This window comes from Lepeophtheirus salmonis, chromosome 9 (assembly GCF_016086655.4).
Source record: "Lepeophtheirus salmonis chromosome 9, UVic_Lsal_1.4, whole genome shotgun sequence".
Lineage (NCBI taxonomy): Eukaryota > Metazoa > Arthropoda > Copepoda > Siphonostomatoida > Caligidae > Lepeophtheirus > Lepeophtheirus salmonis.
In genome coordinates, this window is record NC_052139.2 from 3,318,555 (window position 1) to 3,330,716 (window position 12,162).

A 12,162-nucleotide genomic window follows, 5' to 3' on the forward strand; every position below is an offset into this window, starting at 1 on the left:
GTAAGATTTATGGAGACAATTGAAGTTTTTCTTAGGATAATACATGGCAAAATGAATATGTTTTTATCTACATATTTAATTAAAAGCATTGATTATGTACATTAACCACGTGCTCTACCAAATAATAATAATATGTTAAAAATATATTGTTTTGTTTAGTAACCTGAAAATCTACTTCAAAAATAATTAGTTGATTTAAGAGTACTTCGCCGCTTATATATTAAATTTATATAGTTTTAATTATCTTAATTTCCTATTTTTTGTTTTGTTTTATATATTTAAATGCAGAGTGAATTATAATAAGCCTATTAGAATAAATAATTTGCAATTTTAATCACGACAGAGTTTTCTTAGTGATTGTAAATAAGTATTAAACTTATTGATCTGTATTCTTCAATGATAAATGAGAGAATATTGGTCAATTATTCGTGGAGCATCGGGCAATGTATAAATATGCCTCATTGCCTTATGGATCCTTCACAATTGCCGGTATCGATGGTCGTTGAGTCTTTAGGTCAATTTTTGTAAAGTATTGGTTAAAGACCCAAATTAGAACTATGAAATCATACTCCACAAAATCCATGGACAACGATACATACAATAGGGAAAACTCCATAGGGCAGCAAGGTATAGTACTACTTTGCCCCTGCTGCACCAAAAGTTGACCTTATGCGTATTTTAATAAGAACCGATTATTTAAATAAATCTCCATAAAAATATATATTTTTTAAATTTTCTCTGAATTGGTCAAATGGAATTACACTAATTAAGTATTAAAAATTATAGTGTCACATTTACTATATCTGAATCAGGAATCTTCTTTGAATTCCATATACATAAAAAATATTTCCTTCTCTAGGAACGACTGGAGCGCGAACCTACTCACAAAGAGTTAAAAAGAATCATTTTTCTAAAAATGTGTTGTCCATGGCACTACCTCGAACCAATATATTTTTACAATTACATAGTCTTAGGGTTCCAGATTATGAAATTAAAAAAGCTCAGAACAATATCCCATTCACGTATTGTATTTACATAATTAAGAACACTCTTTATTTCCTCCAATTCCTCGAGATAGGTCAAATTAAGGGATTCATAGATAACTCAAGGATATAATCAAATTTCTATTTTACTAACATCTCTGACACAAATACTAGTGTATAAATTTTTAATAAAAGATTCCATTTATTCAAATAATATTTTGTCAATAAAACAAGACTAAAAAAAGCTTAATATACTGAAAAAAAACCGTAGCAGAGTAAACTAAGCCTACAGGGGATACCTCTATAACAAAATACTACAATATGATCTACCTCATAGATCTTCAGGTAATGCTACTTATTATTATATGAAAGCTTCACCATCCATTCAGCTCCAGTTCTCTTAATTCATTCTTCCATTTGATTGTTATGAATTTTGACCAAGTCCTAACCTCCTTTCTTACAAAAAATCAAAATTTTGAAAATAACGTGTAATTATGGAGTAACTCTTAATCCCAATTTCAATAATATTTTTATTTATTTAATATCTTCAAGAATTAATAAGGGAAACTACCAATGGTTCTCTGATAATCTCTCATCTTTTAATAAAATTTTCTACAAACTTATTAAAACTTTACTTTCATCTACCAACAAATATAAAGCATTCAATGTTTCATGAAGAAGGTCCTATGTACTTTAGTTTATTTTTTTGCTTCTTTAGAAATGACGCTATCAAATAAAAACATTTTTATACATATAACACTAAAGAATGGGATTTTTTGCAATTACATTTTTACGTCAAAACTATAAACTAGAATTTAACACTATTACTTCCGTTTGATGGGAAATTACTTTTCCCCCCGTGTACATTTGTAGGTTGTAAAGTCTTAAATTGCAGCTTTTTTTTTAATTCCATATTTAAGATGGATAGTTTTAATAAATATGTGAAAGTACGGCATATACAATATGCAAATAATCTGTTTTGCTTTAAAATGACATCTAATATTTTTCAAGCATATGACTGTAATATGTACATCAGTACCAATATATATTTTGATCGTCACTCATGTGAAATAAAAAATGGATATTTCTTTTTATGAATTTATTTTATTATCTCTCATCGTGAGGCTTAAAATTGGCAGTTACATATATATAAATATGAATAATGAATAAGCAACTTAGTTTTAAATATCATAAATTCAAAACTACTTGTAATTTTCTTATTTTACTTCAACACAATATCTCAGAAAAAAAAATGGCCCTATCTTAATGAGATATTAGGCTTTATCTACAAAGATGATCTGTTCAGTTACAAAAACACTTTTTTTAAATTATGGACTTACAGACTCATAAATAAAAAGAGTCTATGAAATATTCTTTATAAATTATAATTTTTATATTTATTCATCACGTCATCATGAGTGAGTAAAAAGCGCATTTCAGATCTCATAAGATCAACCTTGTACATGTGTATATGAAGTCAGAAAATGAATTGGGAACTATCTTCTTGAACATTGTTTTAATAATGACGCAACACATATATTAATATTTGATTGTCTCCTGAATAATATACTAAAGACTCCCATCATAATTTATATTGAAAACTTTGTTAAAAAAAGTATAAGTCTAATATTACTTGAACCCTTGAACAAACTGTCATTTGTACATGTAGGTACTGCTGGGTTCATTCAACATTAAAAAGTAATAATGGAGTTTATCAATATGTATATATATTATTATCTAATAGATTTTTAGAAGAAAATGAACTAATATTGGAGCTGAAGTTGAACATTTTGAATCAAAAACTCCTTTTTAAATGAGTTTTCTTTTAATTTGAAAGACGGAGGCGTTATTTATTTTTAAACAAACCTCATGAAATACGTATTTTTGTTTTTAGCTTTATGTTTACGTTTATGTCTCAGAATTGGAGGATTCCATACAAATTTATACACATATTTCAAATTAACGTAAAATTTTGCATCATGAATTATTCTTGTTCTTACCTAAAAGTTGACTGAACGCTATGAAAAGTGTAAAATTATTTCTAAAAAAATCATAATTTTTTTTTAAAACAAGATTTGAAACAAAGGTACAAATTACAGATTTGTAAACAATGCAAGAACTATAATTCAATTTGGAATTAAAAAGATTTTTACAAAATGAAAATTTTGTTAATATTTTAATCACATAAAATTGAATTAATTATTTATAAAATTACCATAATTTAGTCAGTTGGACTACCACAAAATATAAATTAAAGCAATATTGCAACTAAACTTGACCGTTGAGAAATAAAAACATTTATGAAATGTAAATTATCACTTTTTAACACTTTATATGATTGCATTGTTAACTAAATAATGAAAATTCTCAGAAAAAGAGTGTTTTTTTAAAATTTCACATCAATTTTTCTTTAAATTAGGCTAAATTTGTAACATTGTTTTGCCTTATCTATAAAAATTTGCTATAAAATTTAAAAGGGATGATTTGATATTGAGTTATCTGAATAAAAAAACCTATTTAACATATACTTGCAAGTAAAATTTAATATATAATCTAAAAACTTTTAAATGTGGGCAAAATTTGTTGAATGGTGTAACTTTTAAAAAGTTGAATCAAATTTACTTTTTTACGCTAAATAACACACAACTATATAATCTTTACAATGCCTATTCAAAATAAAGTTAGTTAATAAATACGGGCATCAGTAGGGCTAACTTGGTAGTGCGATGTACTTGAATCATTCATAGTTTTAATATTTCCGGTTTTGAAACAGGGTCCAATCATTGACATCTATATATTGTTTTAGATGTATCCAATATCTAAAAATGCGTTAATACATAGTTTAACTTATAGAAATTTGCAAATGAAATATTATGTAAAAATGGATACATCACTGTGCAGGTCATTTGAGTGGTCTTGGATATGTAAATGTTAGTGTATTTTGCTTCTAAGGCCCTTTCTCTCACCTTCCTTTGATGCCCTTGTAGTTTAATTTGAAGACAAATATATGATCATTAACAATAGCGGATGCAATTATTTGAGTAAAGATTCGATACAATGCAGCCAAAAGGGTATGATCCCCAAGCAACCAGTCTCTGTCAGACCAAAAGGACCCTCATTATTAAATATATATATATTAATAATGATAAATATAATTGATTTAATGGAGAGTTGAGCAATCACTCATCTTGTCAATTCATGATTGACTGAGTGAGTCATTAGTCAAGTGCATATTAAAAGCGATAAAAACAAATGATTTATGAAGATGTTCTATATAAATAAATATTTATGTAAGACGACTCTATGATAAATATATATTCCATATACACTGCCCAGGGAAGTGGGGGGAGGGATTGACCCACCTTTTCAAATATGTAGGACGATGGTTGCCGTGATTGAACAAACGAGGAAATAGCGCGGATTTGTCTTCAAGTCTTTACATATCGAAATATATATAATATACATATGAATACAGTATTTTCTCCTTTTTGAGCACATAGAGGAGGGAGGGGATATATTTTTCTTAACTACGTGTCCCCCTACTTTTCCGAGCAAGGAGTGTGCAATTTTTTTCCAGACGCACGCTGCTCCTCTCGCAATCATAAAATAAATTACACATAAGAAATGAATGTTTGGTTGTTTGAACTGTCAGTACAACTTCAACCTTTCAATTCGAAAGGTGTTTGTTTATTTGTTATCTTTTGTGACAACCTATTCACGAAAACACGCTCAAAACTTTTTTTTGAATACATAGAGAGAGAAGAAGTGAAAAAAAGTAAAGAAAAGGTACACAAAATATATAATAAATAATATTATTTATTGTCGCATGAAATGTTCTTTACTTCGGCATTGTTTTCCTGTATGTGTTGAGATTCTTTATAAATATATTATACATATATATATTTCATATTTGTCAACAGCCTTATTTATTGCTCTTTTATTTATGTGTAATATAAGGGATGAAAATTTGGGAAATAAAAACCCCACAAAAAGTAGGAGGATCCTAACAACAGGCCTGTGTTGCTGTTGTTTGTTAATTTAAACAAATCAAGTTAAACAAGAAGAAATTGTACTTTTCCAATTCCAAATTTCGAGTCTCAACTTTTTATATATAATTTATGTAAATAAAAAGATTATTTTATGTTGATAAAAAAATAAGTTTTATTTTTTAAATTCTGATTTCAAGTCATTCGATTCTCAAATTATTTCTGTTGTATATTAGTACACATGTTTACAACATGTATGTGTTTTGGTGTGCTCCAAAATTTTCTAATATTGAAAAATTGAATAAATTTTAGGAAAAAATTATTTACAAACTTTTGAAAAATTGTTTATTCTTGCAAATTTAGCATTTTGTAAGAAAAATGACTCTTTTAAAGGAATAAAAAAATTTCAAATTTGTTTAAAAAAATTCCTTTAAATAAATATTTATTTTGTTCAATAGTATAAAACTATTACTTGGAGAGAAGTTTTTAAATATAATAAATATTACATAGATAATTTTATCAAAATAAGTATTATTAAAAAAGTATAAAAATACATACTCCCTAAACTATTGTTCTCCATTGATATAAATTGACATTAAAATTATTTAAAATAAACAGGAGTCAATTTATCGAAATTAATGAAAACAGCTAAAAGGAAAATCCACTACATCTTCACCTATTTCAAAAATCAAGCTCCAAGAAACAATTAATAGAGTTATCATATCTTGCAAGTTTCTAGCCTATACTTTTTTTTAAATTATGTGCAAGTGGGTTTTTACAATTTAACATCGCTAATAATAATAAAAGCTTTTGAAAAAAAACGACACTATTCAAATTACTAATTAGAAAAAAATGTTGTATTTTAAATTTCATATTTGATTCAACTCTATAAATAATACTAACCCTAATTGTTGGGTTTTTAATAGACGGAAGTTAATTGGATTTGAACGTTAGGTATTCACAAAATAAAAAATATTAGATAAGATATTATGCTATTGGACAATTATTTAAGTTATAGCTGTTTGATGGATATATTGTGCTGTACTAGGTTTGTTCAAAAAGGAAGGTGACTTTTAAAATTTTGTAGTCAACGTATAGTCTCACCCTTACTGTTTGAACAGACCTCGTATATTTACAGAAAACAAATTTATTCCCATTACAACACCTCTATATGTGTTTTTGAAACTAACGATTTTAAGAGGTTCGAAAAAAAAAGAAAATGTTATTTTCTGTTTCCCAAATTCGATTTTCAACTTTATTTGTATTATTTTATTACAAAGGCGGATACGAAGATTAAACGTCTTTAGGTATAATCTGCAATTTTCTACTATTGGAAAAAATAAAAAATCAATTTGTTGGAAAATTCGTTAAAAACTTTTAAACGATTGTTTATTCTTCCAAATTTAGCATATCGGTGGAAAAAGTACTAAGTAAAAGAATAATTAATCCTTCAATTGTGTTTAAACCAATGCCCATATTTATTTATTTACTTTTTATGGTAGAAAATATATCAATACTCCAAAATACGTTTAATCTGTCTATCCATCTAAAGCATACTAACATTGCAAAATGGCTGATACTGTCGTGAACTTACGTTGTGTACATGTGTATCCATATGATAAAAAAAAATAATAGAATGTAAATTGAATTTGAAATTCTGTGTTTTTTTAATAAGGCTAGTATATTGATTCTAAAAGTGGAAGAAATGTTTATTAATCAATATAACTCATAATGAAAAAGGAAAAAATATATATTTTATACTTCTATATTATAATTTATTTTTCTTGAATAAGTTTCTAAAATATGCAAAAGATATATTATTTATAAAAATGTTTTTAAAGTTTATTAATTAAAAAATTGGTGTATTTAAAGTGTTATATGTACAATTTTTCATTTTTTTTGCATATCTTTTGCATTGTATATTTTGATTACTAATGTTGAGATATCTTTTTCATCAATATGGAACTATATTTTTGCATATTACTACTAAAATAATATTATATGACTGGACAAATATATACTAAAATTAGGGAATTAAATTTTGATAAAAAATTATAAATATATTTTAGCAACATTATAGGATAATTTTTCTTCTACAAATATTTTATAAACATTTTTATACACAAAGTAGCACGACTCTTACTTGGATGTTTAAATCACTCCGTTTTTTATTTCAAATGTTTATCCCTTCTTAATTAATGATTTGATTGAATCCATATCCTTTGACTTTGTTTAAAGTACTTAGTAGTTCGATGAAAAACTTAACTACCCAAATTATCTTTATGACAAGCATAAAACATATAATTTAATTTTTGAGGAGGGATAACTTTAGTTTAAAGTGCGTTTGCTTATGAAATAATTATGATTTGTTATATCGGTATAAGTACAAGTCACTGTTTGACTCAGAGTAGAATTGAGGAATACCATTCAACTATTTTTTTTTAATTTCTTTCCTCGCCCTTTCATAGCTAATCGATTGTAACGTCCTTACAGCTAAGATGTGACACATTTACTAATCTATCCTTTTAGAATATTTTTGTCAACTTCAGTAATTTTCTTCTACAGTTCAAGTAATGCTTAAATTCTTTAACTCCTGAAAATATAACTACTTGTTGCTAAAGTTTGTTGATCAGTTAAATATCAAATGAAATACTAGTGTCGGAAGTCAAAGAGTAGCTGAAAGCAGGTTGGCACACAAAAGTTAGGAAAACTTGGGACATATATAAAAAAAGGAATATTTTCCAATTTTTCGTGATTTAAAAGCAGCATTTGAGTAAAAAAGTTGAAATGGTTGGAAATTAAGTGAAGATCACGAGTTGATTAATATTTATTTTTGGTTATATGATTTTTTTTTAAATTAAATCGATAGACACTATTATAGTACTCCGTTTTCTATAAATATTTACTACTGGGCGTATTTGTCGCATTGACGGGGAAAATAATTGCCAATATTAAAATTGATACATTATTTTCAGTACTATTAATTATGATGAGATATTAGTGTCAAAAATTCCATGTTGTTTTGAACTTTACAAGAAATAACTCAGATATTAATATCGCTTTGATAAGCTGAGTAATCTGCAAAAAGTGAAAAGTTCTCCAACCTGACATGACCTCTTCTATTTAACGCTTGGGAGAAAGTAATTTCGTATTTTTCGGTTTATTTCTTTATAAGAAGTGTTACAATCATCTAATTTAAGCCATTAATGCATGCCCCTTTCTGTTTGATAAATTGTCGCCAATGAGAATCCAACTTCTTAATGCCCTTCTTGTAGAAATCCACCAAACATGGACAGCCAATTTCCACATGCCTCTATTGATGCCAAACTTGTACCTCCAAGCGTTGTAGTCACTTTGTGTAAGGTCTGGACTGTACAGAGGATGTATAAGAACTTCTTATCCGAGCTTCTGGCGCGTCATAAAATATTTTTCCAACCTGGTTTGTCTAAATTATGTTCTTTTGTTTCCTATTGACCTATGCTGGCTACTTTTGTTTAACTTTCACGGTCGAGTAGTTCATAGTAGAGGGAGAAATTGTTGTTAATTTTTTCAATTAAAAAATCCACAACCACAACCACTAACCGAAAAAATATCCGCCCGTTAACCAAATTTTCAACCATCAGGTAAAAATGTTAAATATAGCCTTCCATTGAAAAAATATCCACAACAATTTACTACTGAATCCATGCCGAATGCTATTTGTTTCCAGTATACACTCTCACCTTTACAACATTATATCGTATCATCTTATGTGCCCAATAATGAATAAGAATTACTTACTTAAATAAAAAGGCGGGAAATACAAAATTACTTTATATTGGAGCGAGTTTTTATTTTTCAAACATTGAGAATGAAAATAAATTCATTCTATTATTTAAAATAACATTAAAGAAAAGCAAATATTGGAGGGATTTTTAAAGATTTCGAATTGTTTTCCACATAATTTAATTTACTTTAATTTATAAAATCAAAATTTATTGAGGATAAAAGTGACTCACTAACACAAAAGCAAGCTAGAACCATTTTCTCAAAATTGAGTGTTTGACAAAGGTTCTCTTCGTCAAATAATCTTCAACTTTGAATAAAAAATTATTTTGATTAACCATTTGGAGGCTTTGCAAATTTTACTTAAATTTGGATAATTGATCGTCATATTTAATTTGAAAGGGTCCCTTAGGGCTCCAACATAAGTTTTTTTAATCAAATCAAAGTTCTAAACTACAGCTATTATAACTCAATATTTTAACTTATCCCACAAATTGAAATAGAATACCCATAATTGATTAAATAAGCCTATGATTGGACTATGTGTTTATTATTAAGTAAAGAAATAAATTGGGACTTTTTAATTTTCTTGATTTTACTTCAATACTGTTTTTATCTTGACGCACAACATATACACTTTATAATATTTCATTGCTACTTTTATTATTTTACGTTTATTACCATTTTGATAACAAATTAATCAAAAATTAACTCGTCGGCAAAATAATGAACAAATATATTTTTATATATACATACGAGTATTACATTATATAAAATAAATAATGTGCAATTTAACTTATCTTGTATACTCTTTGTGATTTAGACAATAAGAAAATGAAATAGGTACATATTCTACTTCTTATTTTTACATGCATATATTTATAATAAATTTATTTTTTAGAAACATTGTTTTTTACTTAAATGCATTTAAATATCTGATTTTGAAAAGCTAAACTTACGCATGTTTATAAACGAAAATAATGTTGAGATGTTTTCTATTTAATTAGATTTTCTTTTTTTTTTCTTACAAGAAAATCAATAGGCAAGAGCTACTAGTGTTGAGACTCGAATCAAGATCCATTTTTTCGGTTATACTTTTTTGCATCGATTTTGGAACTATATTTCGGTCCAAGCCGCGTCCTTAGTCCGAAATTTAATCGTTTATGTAAATTACCAAATAATTTTTTCGTTTTCAAGTCATGGACCAATTTTCTCCCAGCTCTTGATTTATGAGTCATACATATATGATTTATGGAACACATTTATGGCGTTATTATACCCGATGTTCAAAATTTTGAAACGTCATCAAATATTCGATAAAATAATGAAAATCGTCGAGTTAAACCGGTATGTCATCACTTATTTAATTACCAGGAACTGAAGGTTAGCCAGAAAATAGTTTGGAACCATTTAAATGGGATAATCCTAACCATGTTCATATTATTGTTTCAAAAAAAGTGCAGAAACTCTCATAATTTTTTACTTTTTACTATTAATCATATAAATATGTTTAAGGGAGAATAAACAAACCGAAAGAGAATATATAAATAATGAAAATGACAATTATAACTAAGGAGAGGGAATGAGTGTAGATAAAGTACTCACTATACAGAAGGTCCCAAATAATACACTTGCAAACACTGCCGATTTCACAAAATTTCTGTCTTTGGAATTTATTCTGACCCGCCCCCCCTCCTTGTATTTCCTTCTTATTCTTATCCTGTTGTAGAAACTTACTATTAAAAAGTTTAATAAATTGAATTTGTTTAGGTTCTGATTATTTAAAGTTTATTTAATTAAAATGAATCCATATGAAATAAGTCAATACCCGTCTAACATTAAATTTTGTCTGGCAATACTTTAATTGAAATAATTTATGATAAACTATTTTTTTTTTGTTCTAACCATACTAGAAAACAAAGGAAAAATATTGAAAAAGTAGACTTCAAAATATAATTTCTCCAATTTTACGGGTTTGAGTAGTAAAAAAGTTCCCTTACAATACAAATTTCATATAAAAATGATTTTTCTTGTTCAAAAACAGTGACTTGCGATGAAACCCTATTAATATTCCTGTAGCCTTAGGGTCTTTTTTGATATTGAGTTTTATACTGCTACGTCTGGGGATTTGTTGAAAAGTTCACTGCCAGCTCTGATCCAGATTGAACTTCCTTAAAGGCTCTAATCAGTTCGGTTCATACAAACCCATAACAGTTTCAGAACAGTCTAGGATTACCAGACCGAAACCTAACAGAAATAGTTATATTATATCAAGAAAACGGGAGTTTTCTACTTGATTAAAAAATATAAAACTGGGTTAAATCAAGTATTAATTAAGTTAACTGACCTCAAATAATAATGAGTCATAATGAGAGGACAATGTCATAGACATGGTGTTTTAATGGTTCTTCTTTCAATGTGTAAAAGGTTATTGTGTATATATGTTCTGTAAATTTCTCAATAGTGAGTATTATTGATATTTAAAACGAAGGTGAAAATAAAATATTGTATAATTTAATTATTATCTTTGTACAAAAATCAATACTAGGTTAATTAAGAAACAAAAGTTTAAAGGGAATTGCATTTTAAGTTCATTAAATGAATGTATATATATACCTTTGTGAAAAGTATTAAATGAGATAGATTACTCAAACAAAGGGGGTGGGGGAAAGAAATGGGATTGTACAACGTTTATAAACAAAACAAATAGAGTTTTGGGAGATTTCAAGAGAATTAAGTATGTATAAATCTATTGTATTCATAGAGTTGTAAAAATAACTACCTCTGGCTCTTTAAAAATATATTAAACTGAAAATTAACAAGGTAATCTTTACAATTTGTAAAATGTTTTGGAAGAGACCTGTTTAGCTCTTCTGACTTTTTACTATAACAGCTCTTTGTGGTTTTGAGAGGAACAAATCAAGACAAATCTCATTACGAGGACTTTTACGAGTCAAACAAGTACTTGTTAAATCCCCTGCAAATTATCATCGTTACTTTCCGTTTTTCATGGCCACGTGCACTACTGATTAATTTTTTCATACATGTTCCTTTCTTATGAATTAAATAAAAATTAATGGCAGCTTTATGTTTATTTTTGACAAATATTTATTTTTATACATGTCGTCATTTTAAGAATGCATTTTCTAATTACTACGATGTCTATCCTCAATTCTACTCTGTGTACAACTAATACTTACAGTCATAACTCCTCCAAAAATATTGAGCGTTGCTCTCCATCTTTTATAAACACACGTACTAGCGATTTCCATATATTTCAATATTCTCTCTTTCAAAATTAACATTTATGAAGGTAGCTTTTAAAAATAAATAACTCTCTTTAGATTACCAACTTTAAAGAATATCACACAGATTTAGTCATTACTTTATTCAACTCTATGTATGTACATTGAGAAACTGGTGAAAAA

At 27.2% G+C, this 12,162-nt stretch overlaps 1 protein-coding gene across 1 annotated transcript in view; it reads left to right on the top strand.

Moving 5' to 3' along the window:
* Positions 1 to 4,614: 4,614 nt before the first annotated feature.
* The window catches only part of LOC121124016 (neurotrimin), a 212,192-nt gene continuing 204,644 nt past the window's right edge, over positions 4,615 to 12,162 (top strand). The window contains exon 1 of the mRNA XM_040719111.2: positions 4,615 to 4,769. The gene's annotated coding sequence lies outside the window, so the exon portion shown is untranslated. The remainder of the gene's footprint in view (positions 4,770 to 12,162) is intronic.